Genomic DNA, 22,773 nt, shown 5'->3' on the forward strand with positions numbered 1-22,773 from the left:
ATAACTGCTGAGTCTCAAGCAAGGGAGAGACCTGCCTTGGTGGCAATGCTTGACAAGCAGAGTCCACGCACCGGAGCATCAGTAGCAGTCCAGGACGCTACATCATGTAACTGCTTAACAGACTGACTAGCAACAACAACAGGAGCGGGAGGACGCTCGACGTCAACTCGAGACTGCCTTGACTGCCTAGACTGAGCAGTCAAAACAACTCTTGACTGCGGTGCTTGACGCTCAACGTCAAAACAAGTCAACTTCGCTGGTTGGCGAACGTCCTGATCAAGATCCGGCAGCGGCTGAACGTCCACAAGCGGCTGAAAGTCAACACGGGACTGCATCGAGTGAGGCTCTACAAAACGTGACTGACGTGACTTTGTAACGTCAACGTCAACAGGACGAGCAAAGGCTCGTTTGGGCGGCTGACGGCCAGGATCTTGATCAGCTAAACGGCGAGGATCATCGTGAACCTTTTCAGCAGAATAGTCCTCCATAAGAGAGGCAAGCTTATTCTGCATGTCTTGCAGTACAACCCATTTAGGATCAACGGGAATGGGTGCGGTAAGAGACGAGGGTAACGTCTGTGACTGCAAAACATTGCCTACACTAAGACTCTCGGAGCCTGTGTTACGCTTCTGTTTAGGCGGCGAGCAGTCTTCCGATGACTGCACAGGGTCAGAGCTGTCCCAATGGCTACAACCAGGACGCTGGACCTGTCCTGAAGGGACTGACTTTCGCTTTAAGGGTCTCGAAACCTTGCTCCACGGTTTCTTACGCGATAAGCCTTCGGATGACGAGGAGAAAACCGTCTCGCTCGTCTTATGGTAGGGGCGGTCTTGACGAGACACGCCTGAAACCATAGAGGGAACGTCTGTTCATTGGTTAAAGCCTCTCGAACCCATAAGTCCTACGACATTACTTCTCCCTGGGGCTTGGGAGCTTGCAAGAGGTCTCGGACTAGGCGAACGACAGGCACGAACAGACGAACCCTCGGTCGCAACACTGATAACACTTTGCGCACTAATCACTTTCCCACGATTTTCTAATGTGGCACTCTAACTCTTTTACGTCCGCCATGAGTTGATTACGGTCCGTAGCTAACGACTCAACTCTCTCGCCCAAAGCATGAATGGCACGTAACATATCCCGCATTGATGGTTCCTGAGTGCTAGTAGAGGGTTCAGGCACAACTACTACTGGGGAAGGATTAGGTTCAGGGGCATGGGAGGAGGAAAATTCTAATGATCTAGAGGAACTTCTCCTCACCCTATCTCTCTCTAGCTTACGAGAATACTTGTCAAACTCAAGCCAATCGAATTCCGAAAGGCCCACGCACTCATCACACCGATCTCCTAATTGACAGGTTTTACCCCGACAATTAGAACACACAGTATGTGGGTCGAGAGAGGCCTTTGGAAGACGCTTATTGCAATCCCTAGCATTACATTTACGAAATCTAGGAATTGGAGAAGGGTCAGCCATTTTGAAAAGTCAAAGAAAGTCCAAAAAACAATCCAAAGTCATCAACAATTAAATCTATCCAAAAAAAGAGTTCAAGAGTTTAAGTTGAAGATAAAACACCTGCACAGCGAAAGCTCAAACCAAAAGGAAGTACTTCACCAAGACTCCAGGTTAACAGCGAGTAATGAACACCTTGTCGATCAGACCGACAGAGAAGAATTGAAGCTGTTTACATGTATATGCGGTATCTGGCCGATAGTTGGCGCTGGTGGGCACACCCGCAACCTTGATAGCGATCGCTCGCGAGTTTTTGTGTTTTTCTGTCGAGCCGCCGGAGACGTCAGCTATTATATATTCACCGGCTAAGTTAAATATTTAAAAAGCGTGGTTTGTATTCCAGTTATGGAACAAACCTACATTAATAATGTATGCTTCCATGTGAAGTACAGTAATCATCATTCATTTACAATGTAGGAACAGAAGTAATGTGAATTTTATTTCATATTCAACACTTGAGGACAAGCAACAAAATCGAAAGATACACATCAAACTGAGCTAAAGTGGGGTATTACTCTTAAGTTATTGTGCTTTCTTTGCCCCCCCCCCTTTTTTTTTTTCTAGCAAACTGGTATCTAATCACGGGAAGGTTCAACAAGGAGTCAGTATTTTGTCTGCTTCCAAAGAAACAATATCTTGGTTAAAAGATACTGTATTTGAACGAAGTTCAGTGCTGTTCCCCCTATTGAAGGGAAAGTTCCAAATTCCAAACTTTATATAAAATTTTCTATGGCTGATGCTCTTGTTATATGCTGACATGTTTACAGCTCCCAGCCATGCATAGCTGCTGCCCTATCAGGAGGTTACTTGGGTGAATGCATGACTACCCTTGTTCTAATTACTTATTCCAACCTGAAAATCTGTCTATAGCTAAAGGAACTTTTCCAACACAGCACTGAGAGGAGGGTGGGTGATGCTCGTGAACTTCGGAAAGTACTGATACAACTTCTTAATGGAAAATTTGTGTTTAAATTACTTCAAAAAGTCCATTTCTGAATCCCACACTAAAAGCAGACAGTAATGGCAATGTCGAGGTTCAGTAAAGTCTACCCAAATATGAAAGCAAAAAGGTCTCTCTTGTGCAATTGTTCCAAACCCCTCACGGTTTTGGGAAGTATTAGCAACTGTACCTTGTAGAGATTATCTTGATCTGTATATTTCCAAACATCCAGAACAAGTTACCCTGTTCCAAAACCCACACATAGACTTAATAAACTATTTCCAAACTCAAACACATCATTATTACTAGCTAAACAACAGGCCCTGTTGGAAAAGCTTTCCTAGTTTATCACTGGAATCTGGTATGAGAGAAAGGATCCCCAGGATAAAACTACAGGATATTTCTTTATTACTTACTCGGGCAATTCTTCTCCACTTGTATTTTGGCATGACATCATCATCTTGCTAATGCTGGTATTAACCCCAGTATATATATGGGCCTCTAATTGTGGTCATCATTGAGTTATTGGATAAAAAAGCTCAGTAAAAAATCCACCCTCATAGTTGTTGAAAGATTCCATCTGCAAATTTCATATAAGTCATTAGTTTTAAATTGCAGTATTAATATAGTTGAACACAGTTGTATAAAAAATAACCTTATCCTATACTGTCTTTCAATCTTTGGCCTGTAAAATAGTAAAGAATGTCCTCAATTTACAACCGTAACAGGTTCCAGAAAGCTGATGATAATTCAAATTATGTTAAATTTTGGCCAAATGTAGGATTCACTCAACTCCCATGTCTACAATTTTCAGCTGCAAAAGTAAAGAAAATTTTTTTTATTACTGTATTTCCTGATGAACTTTTGACACCATCTAAAATTTATGATTTCAGTTGGAATTGTCTATCTCTGAATGTTTGTTCATTAAGTGTTAAGGAACTTCAGTATATTAATAATAAATACAGAAGTTCTATCTTGTTATGATACTAGGCCAACATATCAGGTATTAGGATTGAGAAACCAGTTTGTCCCTTTGATAACTCAACCTAGTAGTCAATCATGACCTTTCTGTTACCCTTCACCGAGGTCGGAGCTGAAACTGCTGTTAAAATTTTGGGTCTGTTACCAAAGGTGACCTCGATGAATGCCTTAGGACAATTCCCAGTCAAGTCCTCATAATACCTTTTAAATCTATTGGACTCAATACACTTCACAGACAATTTACATTAAAAAAAAAAATTTTTTTGTCTTATTCAGAAATCAAAGAAATATGATACAATAAAAATCTATTAATTTCATTTTTTAGATGGATTAAACAATTATATTGCTCTATACATTGCATTTATTCAATATTAAATTCAATACTCAATTCAACCAACGTTGTGTTCATCACAAATAAAAAATCTGATATCTATAATCAATTTTTTTTAGCGAGACAGATTTCCACAGACTCTCAGCAGTGCCATTTTAGCTCGGAAATCTTTCCTGATCGCTGATTGGTTGGACAAGATAATTCTAACCAATCAGCGCTCAGGAAACTTTTCCAAGCTAAAAGGGCACTTCTGCGAGTCAGTGCAAATGCGCCTCATTAAAACAAATTGACTATAGGTTACCCACTTCCTCATTTCCTTTCTAATACTGTCTTCCTTCTTTAAATCAACTATACGAGATGACCTGGGTACGCCGGGGAGAGGCAATAATTAGATGCTGGGAGCAATGCACCGTATTATTACTAGCTAAGCTACAACCCTAGTTGGAAAAGCTGGATGCTATAAGCCCAAGGGCTCCAACTCGAAAATAGCCCAGTGAGGAAAGAAAATAATGAAAAATGAATAGTGCACCTGAGTGCACCTTCAAGAAAGAAAACTCTAACCCAAGGCAGTGGAAGACCATGATAAAGAGGCTATGGCCCTACCAAAGACTAGAGAACAATGATTTAATATTGGAGTGTTTTCTATAAGAGCTGCTTCCCATAGGTAAAGTGTCTTCTATCCTTACGACAATGGTTTAATATTGGCATGTCCTTCTCCTATAAGAGCTGCTTACCATAGCTAAAGTCTTCTACTCTTTCTACCTGGTAGAAAGTAGTGGTAAATAAATGTCTGGTAGATAAAAAGTTCAACCAAACTATTGATTCCAATCTATAGCTTGTATAGGACTAATTTTGGGGTTTGTTCTTGTGTAGAGAAAATAATTAAATCTAATGTAATACTGATTCCAATATATTAGTTCGTACGAGGCTGGTTTGGATGTTTGTTTTTACATGGAGAGAAAATAAAGGGATCATAAGGTTACAATTGATAGGTAGTAGGTTGGCCAGAGTGGTACCAGTTGCCCATTGAGATACTACTGCTAGAGAGTTATGGGGTCCATTGACTGGCCAGACAGTACTGCATTGGATCCTTCTCTCTGGTTACGGTTCTTTCCCTCTGCCTACACATACACTGAATAGTCTGGCCTATTCTTTACAGATTCTCCTCTGTCCTCATTCACTTGACAACACTGAGATTACCAAACAATTCTTCTTCACCCAAGGGGTTAACTACTTCTATGTAATTGTCCAGTGGCTACTTTTCTCTTGGTAAGGGTAGAAGAGACTCTTTAGCTATGGTAAGCAGCTCTTCTAGGAGAAGGACACTCCAAAATCAAACCATTGTTCTCTAGTCTTGGGTAGTGCCATAGCCTCTGTACCATGGTCTTCCACTGTCTTGGGTTAGAGTTCTCTTACTTGAGGGTACACTCGGGCACACCTTTCTATCTCGTTTCTCTTCCTCTTGTTTTGTTAAAGTTTTTATAGTATATAAAGGAAGTATTTATTTTAATGTTAGTGTTCTTAGGATATTTTATTTTTCCTGGTTTTCTTTCCTCTCTGGGCTATTTTCACTGTTGGCGCTTATAGCATTCTGCTTTTCAAACTAGGGTTGTAGCATAGCAAGTAATAATAATATAATAATAAAAAAAGATTAAGTGATTTAAGATCAATACATGATATCACTTTCATTCATTCACATGAAATATGTTCAATTGTTAATGTTTTACGCAACAGGAGCATTAGTTAAATGGCCATATTCAAGCCCCAAGTATAGGAAAACTTAATTCCTTCGGAGGTATCAGGTTATAAATATCTTGATTTAAATTAAGTCTGTAATTCATTGGAAATATTTTCAATAACAAATAAACCTTTCCTACTGTTGATCATTTGCACTTTACCCTACGGTATGAAAATCATGCAAAAGCACGGCATTACCTTTTAGAGAATTTGGGCCATACGGCCGGCCATTCTGGTCTAAGGTCACTCAACGCCCAGGCAAAAATGAGGGGGAACACTGCAGTTGCTTTAAGATGAGTCAAGACAGTAGCAAACTGACAATATTGAAAAGAAATCGCAATGACTAACTAGCGGGACACTCAATAAGAGCTTACTGTATTTCGTAACCTTGACCTTCATATGTATTAATTGATGTGGATTTTCATACACTTGAATATGAACCAAGTTTGAAGTTTCTGTGACAATGTCCAAAGTTATGGTTGATTACATGAATTGGACATTTTGCTTGACCGTGACCCTGACCATCCAAAATTAAATAATTTCCAGCTTTCTACATAACAATCCCTGCAAGTTTTATTACTCTTCAATTAAAATTGTGGTCAGGAAGATGTTCACCAACAAACAAGGGCAAAAACATAACCACCTTTCAACTTCACAGGCAGAGATAAATATCACAATAATATAACTTGGGCACACATCTATGTGCATCTTTCCCTAGTCATTTAACTATGCTGTGTAGTACAGAATTGCACTTCTCACAAGTAACTCAACCTTGATATAGTACGACTCAATCCAGGCTTGATAACTTTTAACATTTTCTGCAACATTTCCCATATACACCAGTAACAACATAAATTTATCATTAACTTTATAGCCAAAGGAAACTAACTACTGTAGTACTTAATTTATGTGCTGTAGTAATACTGTAGCATTTGGATACAAGGCTATACATTACTGTATCATGAAACAATGGGAGCAAAATCAACCAACAGAATTTTACAATGGCTCCACTACTGCAACCTACAGTATATGACTTTAATAGCATCATGTTAAGTTATAAGGTACAAATCATTCAACCAGACTAATTTTGGCTAATCCACAGTTGCATATTAGTAATTAACAATGGAATCTACAAGAAGGTCGCTTAATGAAAGTGATAAGTTTCTCAAGAGCTACATTAATAATTTATCTCGTGGCACGTACAGTACCTCGGTAACTCGTTCGCCTGGCATTCACATGGCAGCAGATTGATACCGGGCAGCGAGCGTAAGTTTAATCCATTTACTGGGGAGGATACTGCTGGGGATGGTCACCAGTGGGTTGGGCTTGCCCTAACATTCTGGTGTGCATCTCTCCGGATGTTACAGGAACTGACACCAGATACCTCTACCTTTTAAAGAACCAAGAGATGGCTAAACTCATGAAAAACAGACAAAGACTATGACTAAATTAATTTGTTACACAAGGTTAACTTTAACATGCAAGAAACTTTGAAAATGTAGGCATTAAATGGTTCAATAAAACATGTAGTGAGCCTAATGGTTTAATCTTAATTCTTGCAATGTCAAACAAACAGTTATGCCACTTTGAAATAGCTATAAAATTAGCAAGACACCCTTATCAAACCTATTTCTGAAACAACTTAAAAGTTGATGAAGGGTACAAATTCAGGTAGTGTTATTAGATATCATGAAAACTTTGCTATCTTAAATATAATAAAATTACAGCTGTATTTGTTCGCTTTTTACACGAACGTCAAGAAGAGTCTGTACAGCCCAAAAATGACAAATTCGAAGATAATTTGTATTTTTCCTAACCATACAAACCTTAGCTATTTACAAAGGGTTATTACTTTTAGCGTAGCTGAAATGGCGAGCCATTAGAATTTAACGAGGGTGTATTACCCCCGCGCTAGTTAGCGGGGGGGTAGGGGAGTGGTAGCTAGCTACCCCTCCTCCCCCTCACACACAGGTGAATACTCACTTTCACTTAGAGGTAGGACTTGTCTTGGGGGACAGGGCTGGCGGGCAAATATGTGTAAATAGCTAAGGTTTGTATGGTTAGGAAAAATACAAATTATCTTCGAATTTGTCATTTGTTCCGTAACCGAAATACAAACCACGCTATTTACAAAGGGTGACTTATCCCTTAGGAAGGGTGGAAAGTCCCCAGCCATACTGGCTTTGGCTTTACCCGGGGACTCAGAATCCGAGTGAGTCGCACTCGAGAAAAGGAGTCCCTGCACCTCACAAGTTCCTTGCACCGCAAGGAACCATATGGCCTACGTAAGCTTGTGTGTGAAGGAAGAAGTGTGACCCGTCTTAGGCAGTTGACCTGGAGTTCCAGAAGGAACTCTGGGTTAAGACGTTCCCAATACCACCTCGTCAGGGTATGGGGGACGCGACAGTATTGACTCAATACTCGGAACACAAGGAAGCATGGTTTACCTGCAGAGGTTCGAGGTCAGCTATGCAGAGACCAGGATGCTGCTTCCCCGTAGAGGGGATGATGAAGAAAGAAGTAAGGGCCAGACATACTTCTTTCGTTCATGCAGACTAAAACCTGATAACAATGCCCTCAACCTTCTGCTACCTGTCCAAAAAGGAGCCTGAGGTTAGACCAGCTGTTGTGTAGCCACCACAGAGCGATAGAAAACGTATCGAGACTCCTGTGGGTCACGCCCTGCAGGAAGCGGGCTGCGAAGGTCATCAGACGCTTCCAGACTCCAGCTTGTAGCACCTGCGTCACAGAGTAGTATTACTCGAAGGCGAGGGACGTTGCGATGTATCCAACATCGTGCTGTAGGGCGACGTGACGGGGGAGGGTCTGAAGACAGGTCGAGATGAATGTCCTTGAGTCCGGGCTGAAGAGGTATACTGGTGACTCTCCCCCCATGTCCTCCTTGTGTTCCCAAATCGGCTGCAACTGAGGCCAAACTGCAGCTGTTCCCAGCGCTAACCTCTCGATTCCTGTACTGGCAAGAAAGAGAAGGTCTTGGGACATCAGACACAGAATGGAGACTCAAAATCTTGAATGAATCGGACCGAAGGGTCGGGACCCACAGATTCTGAGTCTAGCCAACAACTCAGGAGCGAGCCTGAATGTTGCCTTCCCCTCTTCCTTAGAAAGGGGGGGAGTAGTAAGAGACCAAGAAGATTGCTTACACACTGGCCGTGGCCAGAGTGAGCAGAAGACCCAGGGCGGAATACAATCCGAGGCCTGTCGTAAAAGGGTCTTGAGAAGATCTCTTAAAGGACTAAAAGTCCGAGCCATGCTCCAAGTTGGAGGTCTTCCTCCGACTAGGGCAGGGACGATCGTAGCTTCGCATGAGCGAGGATAGATCCAGCGGGCAGGAAAAAGTTATTCCTTTAAGCCTGAAGGTCAGGGAAAGGCTGAGCGACAGGCTTCATTGCCAAGAGCGGAAAGGAGTTTCCTCCCGCCGAAAGGCAATAAGACCGTTATTGCTGGAGAAGAGGCCTCACGGGAAGAGGTATATCTCCCACGGCACCAACCACCTTAGACTCTTCACTTTGCCTGGGAGACCCCTGTGGATGACTATCGCAGATGACGCGACCTCCGTACCGCGACTGTAGCGGGTTGTCTCTTCTAGAGGAGGAAGCGTAGTGTCTCCAGGCATGAAGCCGAAGCGACGCCCCGGTTCGGGAGAGATGTCGCAGTGTGGTTGCTTGAGTAGTCTGCGCCGTGGGAGAAGCTCTCCCGGGAGTTCCGTCAGGGGAAGCAGAGGGTCCAGAAACCGTTCTGCACATAGTCCCAGTGGAGCTCTCCCATTGAAAGGTTGACAGACAACCTGGTTTTGTTGAGACCCATTGTCCGCAGACAAAAAGGAGGGAAGACGCAGGCGTCGAAGTTGTCCCACCATCACCGGAATGCATCTTGCCAGAGTCTCGGGGTCTGAGACTGGGGGGAAAACTAGCGGAAGCTTGAGGTTCCAAGCTGTCGCGATCAGGTCCCCCAGACCAGCACTTGCTGGTTACCCAAGGTCAAAGACCCCTAGGTACACTCTCTCTATGAGGCTCTGCTCGGATAGTCTGAGAGAAACATTCCCCTGCCTGGAATGAGAGAGCCGATGGTGGAATTGAGAGAATCTCAATCATCCCGATATCTCTACTGCAAGATGTGAAGGTGTGAAAATGCGTCCCCTGCTGGTTAGCATGAAGTCGACACGCAACGGGGCGACTTGGCAGGAGCGGTAGGATCTGAAGAGGGGCCAGACTAAGGCCCTTAAGCCTGCCTGAATGATGGAGAGGTATCCTTCAGGTCTTGACCATAGGCCTGGACCGGAACATGCCCCCCCCCCCCTTTCCTTTGACGAGTCCGAGAACCGCATCAAGAATGTGGGGAAAGGACGAGAATATCCACTACCATCAAGAGGCTCCATAGGTCAACACCCATTGTAGGTTTAATAGTTCCGCTGGTCCCATAGGGCCAGGGAGTCCGGTTAAACATTGCCTGAAGCCACCGGAACTTGGATCGCCCCACATGGAACTTATCCTGAGGCGACCGTTCGGACTATAAACGGGTCAATGAGGAAAGAAGAACTAGGAAACGTTCCAAGGTAGGGCTGAAAACTCTGCTTGACTGAGAACAGGTACTGCGACTCTCCTCAGTCTTGCCACGGTGAACCGAAAGGAAGGCTCGGAGGATGTGGTAACAGAATCTGGCGTCCCCAGGTGGTCACCCATCCAAGTACCGACGTTGCTTAACCTCGCTGGCCGGACGAGAAGCGGGGTTTCCAACGTGGTAAGGCGGTTGACTCAATATCATGGCCAGATACTCCAGATGTTGAGGCAGAGGAAGAGAAGGCTCCAAGCAAAATACCATGAGCCCACACTCATGGTCAGCATTCGGAAGCTTTTCCCGGCGCTGAAGAAGGTCGAAACCCGAGCCTACCGGAGTTGACCAGCCCTCCAAACAGCAGAGGAGGCGGAAGTCTGCACCTGAGCGGCCAAGAGGAAGGCAGGGAGAGTTCTCTGGGGAAACAAACCTGCTATGCCACGGCGGGATAGCCACACTGCATCATAAGCAGGAATACTTGCAGTTTAGGCTGAATTCGACGAGCACCCTGGAAGATGGATGGAATGGAAACTGAAAGTACCCGTCCTTCCGATCCAGGGTTGAAGGAGTCCTGTCGCCTCGTTACCAGTCTGATCGATTCTGCTGGTCTACGCTGGCCGAAGTTTGTTCGACAAACTTGATCAGGGCTGAGAGGTCGACTATGGACATCCCCTCTCAGATCCTTCCTTACAAGAAAGGATCGACTGAGGGGGCCGGGGGTGAAGCCGTCGATGATCCTAAGGAAGACCTTCGCCTAAGGTATGGATCATTCTGCCCAACCGGGCAACTCTGCTGATGCTATGGCATAGAGGTTCAGAGACACTGAATTCGCTGACAGAGACGGCAGGCGCGATATCCTTGGCTACTCACAGAGATTGTGCGGGAATGGGCATCGGGAAGCTGTCATTCGGATGAGTAACCTTAAGCATCCTCCCAGCGAAAAAACCTGCAATCCTAGAGTTCGTGAACTCCTTTTAGGACTATGCCCCCCCGGGGGAGTCTCCCGTGCCATCTGTTCCTGACAGGAGGAAACTGCAATTGGACACCTTGTCCCAGTTGTCGTAGCCGATAACTTAGGCCGACGTGGTTGAAAGAAAAGGGAGCTGGAGCCCTGCAGAGTCTGGAAGAAAGCGCCTTGGAGGAGTGAAACCGGAAGTCGATTTACTCCGCACAGCAGACGTCTAAGTCTCTGTCCTTGGGCAAAGACAAAACTCTTCTCAAGGATGGAAGGGTGTCTGAGGTCGTTGACCTCCACAGATGAGACACCCGAATGAAGCCTTCAGTCAGCGCGTCCAGATGGTACAACATCGAGCTTGTCCGCAAGTAGATACTTAACGACGAAAGGCCAAGGTGCCTGAGCTCGAGAGGAGGAAAGTACCCTTGATCTTCCTGTAGCTTCCTTGAACCAAACCTCGGGCCGTAACCGAGGAGGGAAAGAACCTGGTAAGCTCCCAGAGGAAGAGGTAAGCAGTCACCCCTTGTCCGATGGAGAAATCTTCAACGGAAAGCCCCCCCGCCAAAAATCCTTCCAGGGCGGGAGAAGGAGAGAGTACTCGTGCAGGAGAGGGGACCCTCGAGACCGACCTCTTGGGAACCAACTTCGCCCTGGGGGAAGTCACCACGAAGTCCACTCCTCTCTTTCTCTTCAGCGTAGGAGAGACAGCCGCTGGTTTGTTACCCTGGCCGGTGAGTGCTGGTTTCATAAACCTCATTAACGCCCGTGCCAGCGGATCAAACCATGTCTGCTGCTCCAAGGACACAGAGTCCGAAATCCTCGCTAAGGTGAAAGGGATCGGGCGATCCTTTGGAGAGGACACGACGGTTCCTGCCTGAAAAGAAGGTGGGAAGAATGCTGTACTGACCTGTCTTCGTCCTGCACTACCAACCTGTGCTTGGATGGAGGTGATCCCGAGTGCCGCCTAGGAGCACGCGTCCCTGCTGCTACCACCGGCTGTGGAATTCGCCGCGAACTATGGTCGCGCGAGGGCGAACAGTCGCGCAAAGGCGAATGGTCGCGCGGGCGCACAGGCGAGTGGTCGCGCGGGCGCACAGGCGAGTGGTCGCGCGGGCGCGCAGGCGAGCGGTCGCGAGGGCGCGCAGGCGGGCGATCGCGCGGGCGAGCGATCGCGCGGGCGCGCAGGCGAGCGATCGCGCGGGCGCGCAGGCGAATGGGCGTGACGGCGAGGGATCGTGCTGCCGCGTAGGTGAAGAAGATCGCTGGCGGTAAGCGATGGCGAGCAGCATGTGTAGGTGAATGATCGCGTGATAGGGTGCGATGGTGATCAGCATCCGCAAGAGGGCGAGCGTTCAGGGTTGTGCGATGAGGAGCAGCATGCGTAAGCGGGCAATCGTGCAGGGTTGTGCGATGGCGAGCAGCATGCGCAGGTGAATGATCGCGTGAAAGGGTGCGATGGTGATCAGCATCCGCAAGAGGGCGATCGTTCAGGGTGGTGCGATGAGGAGCAGCATGCGTAAGCGGGCAATCGTTCAGGGTTGTGCGATGGCGAGCAGCATGCGCAGGTGAATGATCGCGTGAAAGGGTGCGATGGTGATCAGCATCCGCAAGAGGGCGATCGTTCAGGGTTGTGCGATGAGGAGCAGCATGCGTAAGCGGGCAATCGTTCAGGGTTGTGCGATGGCGAGCAGCATGCGCAGGTGAATAATCGCGTGAAAGGGTGCGATGGTGATCAGCATCCGCAAGAGGGCGATCGTTCAGGGTTGTGCGATAACGATCAGCATCCGCAGTTGAGGGTCGCGCGATGGCGATCAGCATCCGCAGTTGAGGGTCGCGCGATGGTGATCAGCATCCGCAGTTGAGGGTCGCGCGATGGCGATCAGCATCCGCAGTTGAGGGTCGCGCGATGGCGATCAGCATCCGCAGTTGAGGGTCGCGCGATGGCGATCAGCATCCGCAGTTGAGGGTCGCGCGATGGCGATCAGCATCTGCAGTTGAGGGTCGCGCGATGGCGATCAGCATCCGCAGTTGAGCTAGTAGCTGGCGAACCATGTTCCTTCAGAAGTGTTGGAGAACGTTGGCGTGCCAGCTGTAACACACGTGGGCGATCCGGAGATCGCTGGCGAGCTGATGATCGCTGACGAGCTGACGATCGCTGGCGAGCTGATGATCGCTGACGAGCTGATGATCGCTGACGAGCTGGTGATCGCTGACGAGCAGAAGGCTACGCGTGGAAGCCTGTGCAAAGAAGAAGAGTCCTTGACCCCGACCTGAACCGAAGTTCTAGATCGCGAGGGCGAACGTGGGCGCACAGGGCACGTAACAGGAACCGCAGGGAAGATCATCTTGAAAGCGCTGACGAACAGGAGAGCGCTGACGAACAGAAGGGCGCGCAGGGAAACCCTGACACGCAAGGGAAGAACCCCCGTGGGGGCAACCCTTAGCCCCGAAGGGAACGTTGTCCGCCGGGAGACTGATGTCCGTCGGAAGACCGCTGTCCGTCGGGAAGACCGTTGCCCGTCGGAAGACGAGATTAGACTGCTGTCCATCTGCACCAAGACGGAAGATCGAGAAAAAGAAGTTGTAGGCTGCAAACGGAGATTCAAAAAGGCGCCTCAAGCACCCTTATAGGGAGATGAGAGGCCCTTACGACGAGGCGGACGGAGGGCCTTACGGCGAGGGAGGCCAACAGCAACAGCAACAGAAGAAACCTCCGAAGAGGAGTCTCTATGAGTGTACTCTCTCGCGAACGAAAGAGAAACACTTCGTGGAAGAGACTGGTCAGCCAGTGACCTAAAAGGGGCAATCCTCCGAAGAGGAGCTCCTGCAGTTGCCCAGCCCCTTGAGCGAAACTGCAGGTGCGACCGCTCAGCACCAAGAGCATAGTCGCACGAAAAAAAGGCAAGAGAAGAACCCCCCAAAAGAGGAAAAGCTCAAGCCTGGACAGGAAAAAACTTCCCTCGGAAGGAAAGTTATCCGCCCAAGGAGGCAAGCCTCCTGACTGTTCTAAAATGAACTGGAGAGCTGTCCGTCGACACGGGAGTACTACCAGTAGAAGGAGACACGCCCCTGACGACAATACAAGGGGGGAGGCAGCAACAGCCGAATCCCCAGGACTCAACCAGACAGCTCACACCGTTGCTATATTACAGAAACGAACTAGATCGGTTACTGTAAAAAAATAAAAACAAATAATATTAGTACACATTCATTCCCCCGGGAAGGCTCCGAAGAGGAATCCCGAGGAAAAGGAACAAGAATTACACAACAGGCACGTGCCCTCACAACCACTTACACTCGCGGAAGGAGAGCTGTAACCAAAACAGAATTATAACAATTATAATTATGAAACTATGTAATTATGTAATTTAAAAATGAATGAACACTAAAGAAAAAAACGAAAACCCCGAAAGGAATCGTTCTACAAGCTGAAAAATTAACAACTACAATTAGATTCATAAACTAATTGAAACAAAATGTACGGCGTAGCAACCCCACCCACACGGGAAGGAAGCTACAAGGGCGTAGTAAAACATAGTAAAAGGGTGAACGACCTCAAGAGAGAGAGAGAGAGAAAGACCGAAGTCAAACTCGATCGCAACCCATAAAATTAGGCCGTGGTGGCCTAACTGCCGAGGCCTCCACGTAGATATCGTACACTACACACACACATCTGAAAAGGAAACTTACTTATTTCTATACTCAAATATATATACAAACATGAAAACATGTTTACATATATATTGAGTAAAAGAAAAGTAAGCGATTAAGTAAAGACAAAACAGACAATGGCTGCCAAGCGAGGACCAAGACAGAGACGTCTGTCACAGTCCGAGCCAAAAGTGAAAGTGAGTATTCACCTGTGTGTGAGGGGGAGGAGGGGTAGCTAGCTACCACTCCCCTACCCCCCCGCTAACTAGCGCGGGGGTAATACACCCTCGTTAAATTCTAATGGCTCGCCATTTCAGCTACGCTAAAAGTAATAACCCTTTGTAAATAGCGTGGTTTGTATTTCGGTTACGGAACAAAGAATAATTTATGAAAAAGATCCAATACGACTTTCTTTTAAAGGGGGATGTGGGTAAGAAGCCCATGATAAGTGAAGACAATATTAATAAGAAAACCCTGACATAAGCCCAAGGACTCCAACAGGGAAAACTAGCCCGAGAGGAAAGGATCTACGGAAATAACTAAACTATACAAAAAATTATGAACAATTAAAATATAGAGAAAAGTAACATTAAAACAGACCTTTTTATAATAATAAAAAAACTATTCTTAACATTAGGGGGTTGAAAATAAGGGAGGGTATTATTGTAGTGTATTACAGGGCAATGTAACCTAGGAAAAAAAACTACTTTTTCTTATAGAAATAATTACGCTCTTTGAAAATGAAACTCGTTCTCGTCACAAATGAATAGTTTCAGATATAGATATAGATATAGATATAGATATATATATATATATATATATATATATATATATATATATATATCCTACGATAATGGGGGACCCCCAGTGGGAACTCAGGGTTTTGGGTGGGGAAAACATACTGGGAAAACGATATATAATCATAAAACAAGCCTTCTCTTCTCTATGCATTACCTTCTTGAATGTATAATAAACGGAGGAAAATACAAAACAGTATATCTGGATAAACTTTGGAGGTGCTAAGACTATGTCTCATTAAAAAATACAGTAACCAGTGCTGCCAACGTGTAATGTAAATCAAATGTTAACGTATCATGCTAACATTAGCACTGTTTTTCATTTAATTTTTCTCATTCTACTGGCCCGTTGTAGACGCTCTTGTACGTACGTTTGTACATAGCAGGTTTCAACTTTCTGCGCAAAAACCCCACCTCCCTGCGCAGACTTTTCCCCCACCAATAGGATTTCTTCTTCTCTAAGCGTGAAATATAAGTATTCGTCTCTCTACCAGCTCTGTTCAAGTCTATTACTTGATTAGTTATGTAATACCCTCGTACTGTATACATATTACGTTTGACCCCAGTATTACTCGTTTTATTATCCGATACGTTATAAAATCACCCCATTTTATATTCCCATTAAATATTATTTATCATACACTCCATTTTATCTTCATATATTACTTTTATACATTTTGTTATTACCTTGTCACTCCTATATTTCACATAAATACTTGCTTTGGACAAGTTTCCCATTCTGTTCATTCATGTTTACCCTCTAGACTCCGATGCTTTTCCGTTAACCAATCACGAACCCATACGTATGTAAAGGTTGCACAGGGGGGGGGGTTAATATTTTCCTACCCCCACCTTCCAACAAGCCCCCTTCCAAGGAAACCTTTGACCAAGTCAGGTCTTTGTTAGTTCAAGTGTTGTCTTTTGCGTATTTTACGATCTAAGTATTAGAGAATTGTAACTGCTTCAGTAATCCATACTTGAAACTATTTTGGTGTATTCCAATGTTGATAATTTTCTGAAATCACGTAATGTAATATACCAACTTTTACAGTGTTCCAAGTGCAGTGCTAATCTCAGGCAAAACACTTAAGACACCACAGACTCCGTCACAACACCCCCCCTTGACCCCTAAGTTACGTCGTCATAAAGGTAAGTCATTAATTTCTTTAACTTTAATGTGTTAGTTTTATTATATTTTGTTAAGAGTGCGAAGCTCAGCATTACCAATTGCCAATGCATACGAGGGTGATGTTTTATTTTCCTGTGATCGTGAGTGAGGAAAAAGAACCATTATATTTAACGTTGGTAATGTTAGCATGCGCAGCTCAACTTTACCGCTTGCCAGTACATACGAGCTTGAAGTTTCATTTTCATGCGAGCGAAGCGAGCTAATGGTGAAACAAGAACCATTATATATAATGTTATCGTAACAGTGCTAACGTTACCGTAACGTGAGTGAAGTGATATAACAAAAGGCATTATATTGGGTTTGTGACCTGGGAACTTCTAGGGTAGGTTAGGTGGGTTTGTTAGGTTCTGTACCCTTTTTGTACTTTTTTATATAGTGTAAAGGGTATATGGAAAAATTCTTTAAAATACACACGATAATAATACCGTGTAACGTTGGTAACGCTGTGTATCACCGTAACGTTGGTAACGTTGCTAATGTTACTGTTCGCAGTACATACGTAAGTTAAGTGACACCGAATTTGAACAAGTCATTATATTTAAGTATTTTAACAAAATATATATAATAAAAGACAATATATTTAATAATTTAAACAGAAAATATGTTTTCCTGAAGAAAATAACGTGATTTAACCAGTTTTCACCTTCATTTCATCCCTAATAACAGCAACCAATTTGGCAACTGAAAGTTAGTCGAATTGATTGATCTGTTTGTTTGCGGTTGAAATGAAGGTCAAATTCGGTTAAATCACGTCATTTACTATAGGAAAACATATATCTGTTCAAAATCACACCCTGTAATACAATACAACTTTACCTAAGGGAGTTATGGGGCATGACAGTCATCATACATACACCCTGAATGCCTAAAATAGTGGGCCTCATTACCTGCCCAATGGTACATCGAAGTAACGCTGCACGGAACAAATGAGCATTAAAAGGTATTTTTGTAGTGAATTACAGGGCAATGTAACCTAGGAAAAAAACTACTGTTTCATATAGAAAAAAATTACGCTCTCTTAAAAAATGACACTCGTTTTCGTCGCAAATGAATAGTTTCAGAAATATATATACATCTATATCCTACGATAATGGGGGACCCCCAGTGGGAACTCGGGGTTTTGGGTGGGGAAAACTTACTGGGGAAACGATATATAATTGTTTTCCTATAGTAAATAACGTGAATTAACCGAATTTGATGTTCATTTCAATCGGAAACAAACAGATCACCCAATTCGGATAACTTTGAGTTGTAAGGTGTCACTTCTCTTACGAACGAACGATAACATTAGCAACGTTACCAATAATACACAGTTACCAACGTTGACGTATGGTACACAGAGTTACCACCGGCACGCTGACATTACTAAAGATAGTAATGATAGATATTTCCATATGCATTTTAAATAATTTCTCCATATAAGTTTTACTCAATATATAAAAAGTACAAAAAGGGCACAGAACCTAACAAACCCACCTAACCTAGCCGGTAAATGTGTAGGAGAGCTCCGCGCTCGATTTAAAAGTTTCTAAAAGTAGAAAACGAAAGAAAACAGTAAATTAGAGCTACAGTTACCTTGAAACTGTGAGATAATCCTCCTACAACCACCTAACTCTTACACAGAAAATGTAAGCATAAACCTACTACTACAATTATGGGGGACCCCAGTGGGAAGCGGGATTTTTGGGTGGGGGGAGGAGGAGAAAAGTGATTTTTCGGGGCACTACCGAACCTAATACAAATACCTACCCTACCCTGGGGGCCATGTACCCCTACCTAGGCCTACCGGGGGGGGCTCCGCCCCCCCTGCGACCCCCCCTTAAGGCCACAGTAATTTTCAGGGCACCACCGAACCTAAGACACCCACCTAACCTAGCCTATGGGGCCCTGTACCCCTACCTAGGCCTACCGGGGGGGGGCTCCGCCCCCCTGCGACCCCCCCTTAAGGCCACATTGAGTTTCAGTTCAAACGAAACAAATTCAAATGAAAACGCCTTTTGCAAAAAAAGGAACACAAACTTCAAATTAGTCTCAATATCTAACTTACCTTTGAAACAAGACACGAAAAAATTGCACCTCCTCTTCCTTTTCCCACGAGTAACCACACTACGATCACACCGGAATGCTAATTTGTTGTGATCTATACGGCACACATTTTCACAATTAGGGCACTTTTTCTCTGCCAAAATCAAACCATGACGTTGAGCAAAATACTTTACAGCAAAATGAGCTTTTTAGTTTGAATGAGCTTTTTAGTTTGAAGGGAGATCCGAGACGTGCAAAAATATTCCTCCGCGGAACTTCACGTAAACTGTGGTAACTGGTGGAAAAATAGCAGGGATAAGTGAAGTAATAAGTGTCAGCATTGGCTAGATTTGTAAAAACCGCCATGATTGGTTTTCAAACAGTGTGACGTCAAGAAAACACCTGTTATTGGTTAGAATAGCATTGAGAACTAGTTTGCCATACGCAGTAAGGCGGTGAAACAGCTCATTTTAGCCAAGACATCACACAGTAAACAAAAACAAACACTTAGAAAAAATCCAGGTGAAACATAACTATACACACGAATATCTTCGTTAAATAGAAGCTGCTCATATATTGACTATTATATAAGCGTTCTATATGATATAATAGTGAATTGTAGGTGTTTAAATTCTTCAAGATCTTCCGCGGAGCTCTCCTACACATTTACCAATTAGTAGTATGACAGGTCACAAAATAACATTTGATCTACATCGGACGTTGGCAGCACTGGTTACTGTATTTTTTCATGACACAATCTTTGTAACGGCGCCTCCAAAGTTTATCCAGATATACTGTTTTGTATTTTCCTCCGGTTATAATAATTTCAAGAAGGTAATGTATAGAGAAGAAAAGGCTTGTTTTACGTTTATATATCGATTCCCCAGTATGTTTTCCCCACCCAAAACCCCGAGTTCCCACTGGGGGTCCCCCATTATTGGAGGATATAGATGTATATATATTTCTGAAACTATTAATTTGCGACGGGAACGAGTGTCATTTTTGAAGAGAGCGTAATTTTTTTCTATATGAAACAGTAGTTGTTTTCCTAGGTTACATTGCCCTGTAATACACTACAATGAAACCAAATATGACGCAAGCGAAGCAGACCACTCTGACTGGTGTATAGAAAACGGTCCTCAATAGAGCTACCTAGGACGCAGTGACTCGGTAGGGGTTGGTTCAACCTGTTATTACTATTACTAGCCAAGATACAACCCTAGTTGGGAAAGCAAGATGCTATAAGCCCAAGGTCTCCAATAGGGAAAAATAGCCCACTGAGGAAAGGAAATAAGGAAATTAATAAAAGAGAAATCAACAATAAATCATTCAAAAAACAGTATCAACGTCAAACCATATATTATTATTATTATTACTTGTCAAGCCACAACCCCAGTTGGAAAAGCAGGATGCTACAAGCCTAGGGGGCTCCAACGGGGAAAACAGCCCAGCGAGGACAGGAAACAAGGAAAAATAAAATATTTTAAGAGTAACAAGAAATACGTTTATGTTAAGTTTTCTGACCGATTCCCACCTAGGGACCGATTTGGGACCCCATTACTACTGGGATACGCAGGGTGGTAGATATCGAGACAATTTACAACTAAAAGAAAAATAATTTTCATGAAAAAATACAACGAATGGGCGCTAAAGAAAAATTACCACCGCTTCAACTCGATATCCGGACGCTACGGTTCACAGGGGGAAATTAAAGTTTTGGATTGGCAGCCATCTTGCCATACACGATTATATCTTCAAGCAAATTGGTTATTTCCACATAGGTTGCATAATATAAATAACAGGTTAATTTAGGAGTGGCACTTTGTTTATACCTCACCTTGGCACAAAATCCAAAGCAATTTTCGTAAATTAATAGAATTAAACATATGACATACAACTGTGGCTTCATTGCTAAGTTTTGACATGGTCACATGCCACACTGTCGTAATAATCACTGCATAAAAAAGGCATTTAGCATAAGGGATGTAGTGTATGTGATATAATAATAAACATGAAATAACTTACATTTGACGGTACCCATTTGACTAATCTTTGAAGGTTAGCAGGAAAAAAAAAATGCTGGACTTCAGGGAAACAAAAGGACACACTCAGGACTCGCCATGTTGGAAGTTTAGACTTGGAACTTTGGAAGCCAAGGACACGGTCGGCGGTCCTGTTCCAGGTTACACCATTTAGTCAATCTTTACAACGGCTCGTATAGTAATCCTGAGATGTATTTTAGAGTTCATCATTATTTACTTTTACATTATTCTAACTGGAGTATCTCACCATAGTCTAATCTCAAGACATTTAATGATAATAGCAGACAAATTTATTCTGGGAACCAAAGGTAAATGAATGAAATCAAATAATACAGATAGTTCCATTGTATCATAGCAAACTTAAGTTCTATTTTTCATAATATAGTTCGTGTATTAATTAAATAATTTAACATTGTTTATGATTTTGTGGACACAACAATATAAGACATATATATATTGAAAAGTAGAATTACTTTAATTAGTAGTAATGGTTTTATTTAATTGTTAAGATGAAAACTGATGTAACTAAAGTTATGGAAACAGCTGACAACTTTTCTCTTGGCACGGATTCTTCATTAAAAAAAAAGCTATTGTCTAAGCTTAAATTATATTCATATAAAATATATTTTTAATACTAGTAGGCTACTACGAAATACAATTATATACAAGAAATAAAATGTATGAGATCCCATTAATGTTTCATTTGACTGTAAAATTAGATCTCTTGAAAGGGTTTTAATAATCTTGTTTGGTAACACAAGTGAAAAAGCATTTTCACAAGGATGATGTTGACGTGGCAAAAAAAGAATTTTGTATTATGGCTTATAATACATTAATATACCATTCTAAAGGCAATGCTAAGTCTTAAGATTTAATATAGATGATGATTAAGGAATATTCCATCCTAGAGATAGCTAATTATAGGTGAAAACCATAAAAATTAAGATTTGTTGTTAGCAGACGAATTAATTTAGAGAAACAAAACTAAATTAAGAAAACAATATCTCATAAATTGGCCCATTCTATCATGTGAATTTGAGTTTTAATTTTGGTACTACTGTTCCTGTATTCTATTAAATGATATATATATATATATATATATATATATATATATATATATATATATATATATATATATATATACTTATTATTCAATAAAGGCTCGTAATTTCAAGAAATTCATGGACACAGCTATGGTATAGGCACCTATTGGCAGTAGAAGTAACTATTTTTGAAAACATATTAGATACTACATGACAACTTTACATATCCAAAGAAGGTATCTAGTGCAAAACATGGACTATTCTATCATTGCAATATAGGACGAGTATATTAGAAAATATAATTACTTTTAATTGGAGTAATAATATATCCAATTGTGAAGATAAATACAGAGAAGGGAATTAAAATAGAAAATTTACTAGCCACTAATAGCAACTTCAACCTTGACCACATTAATAATCAAAAGAGCTATTGTTCAAGTTTTAGAATTTTTATATAAAATGTATTTTATGTGCAGAACTAATACAAAATATATCTATATAAGATAATAAATTTGCTTAGATACCATCAAAGTCATATTTGATTGCAAAATTAAAAATCCTAAAGGAATTTTGCACATTTCTATTGGTAAAACAAGTAGTTCAGCCTGTTTCAGAAATAGTCAGCTGTCTGTTTTACCAAATACGATACTCAAACACCTTAAGGATTTCTAATTTTACAATCGAACTGATCATTAATAGTATCTAATAAAATTTTATTACGTGAAATAAATATATCTTGTATTATTATCATACATAAAATATATTCTATATGAAAGACATTTAAGGCTTGGACAATAGGTATTTTGATGAATAACCTCCGAGGAGAAAGTTGCTAGCATTTTTTTTATTTCAATTTCTTAAAAGTTTTCCTCCAGGGAACTGGATACATTATCACTCCGAAGAAAAGTAAATCTATTTCTTAATGAATTCGTCTTATATTGCAATGATTAGATAGTGTATGTTTCGCACTAAATAGCCTCTTTGATATACAAAGT

General features: G+C 42.7%; 1 long non-coding RNA gene across 1 annotated transcript in view; it reads right to left on the reverse strand.

Moving 5' to 3' along the window:
- LOC137659505 (uncharacterized) overlaps positions 1-20,811 on the reverse strand; it is a 35,526-nt gene extending 14,715 nt beyond the window's left edge. Inside the window, exons 1-3 of the long non-coding RNA XR_011047560.1 lie at positions 20,719-20,811; positions 6,710-6,891; positions 2,869-3,032 (exon numbers count right to left, since the gene is read on the reverse strand). This is a non-coding gene — a long non-coding RNA (uncharacterized lncRNA). The remainder of the gene's footprint in view (positions 1-2,868; positions 3,033-6,709; positions 6,892-20,718) is intronic.
- Positions 20,812-22,773: the final 1,962 nt, after the last annotated feature.

This window comes from Palaemon carinicauda, chromosome 20 (assembly GCF_036898095.1).
Source record: "Palaemon carinicauda isolate YSFRI2023 chromosome 20, ASM3689809v2, whole genome shotgun sequence".
Classification (NCBI taxonomy): Eukaryota; Metazoa; Arthropoda; class Malacostraca; order Decapoda; family Palaemonidae; genus Palaemon; species Palaemon carinicauda.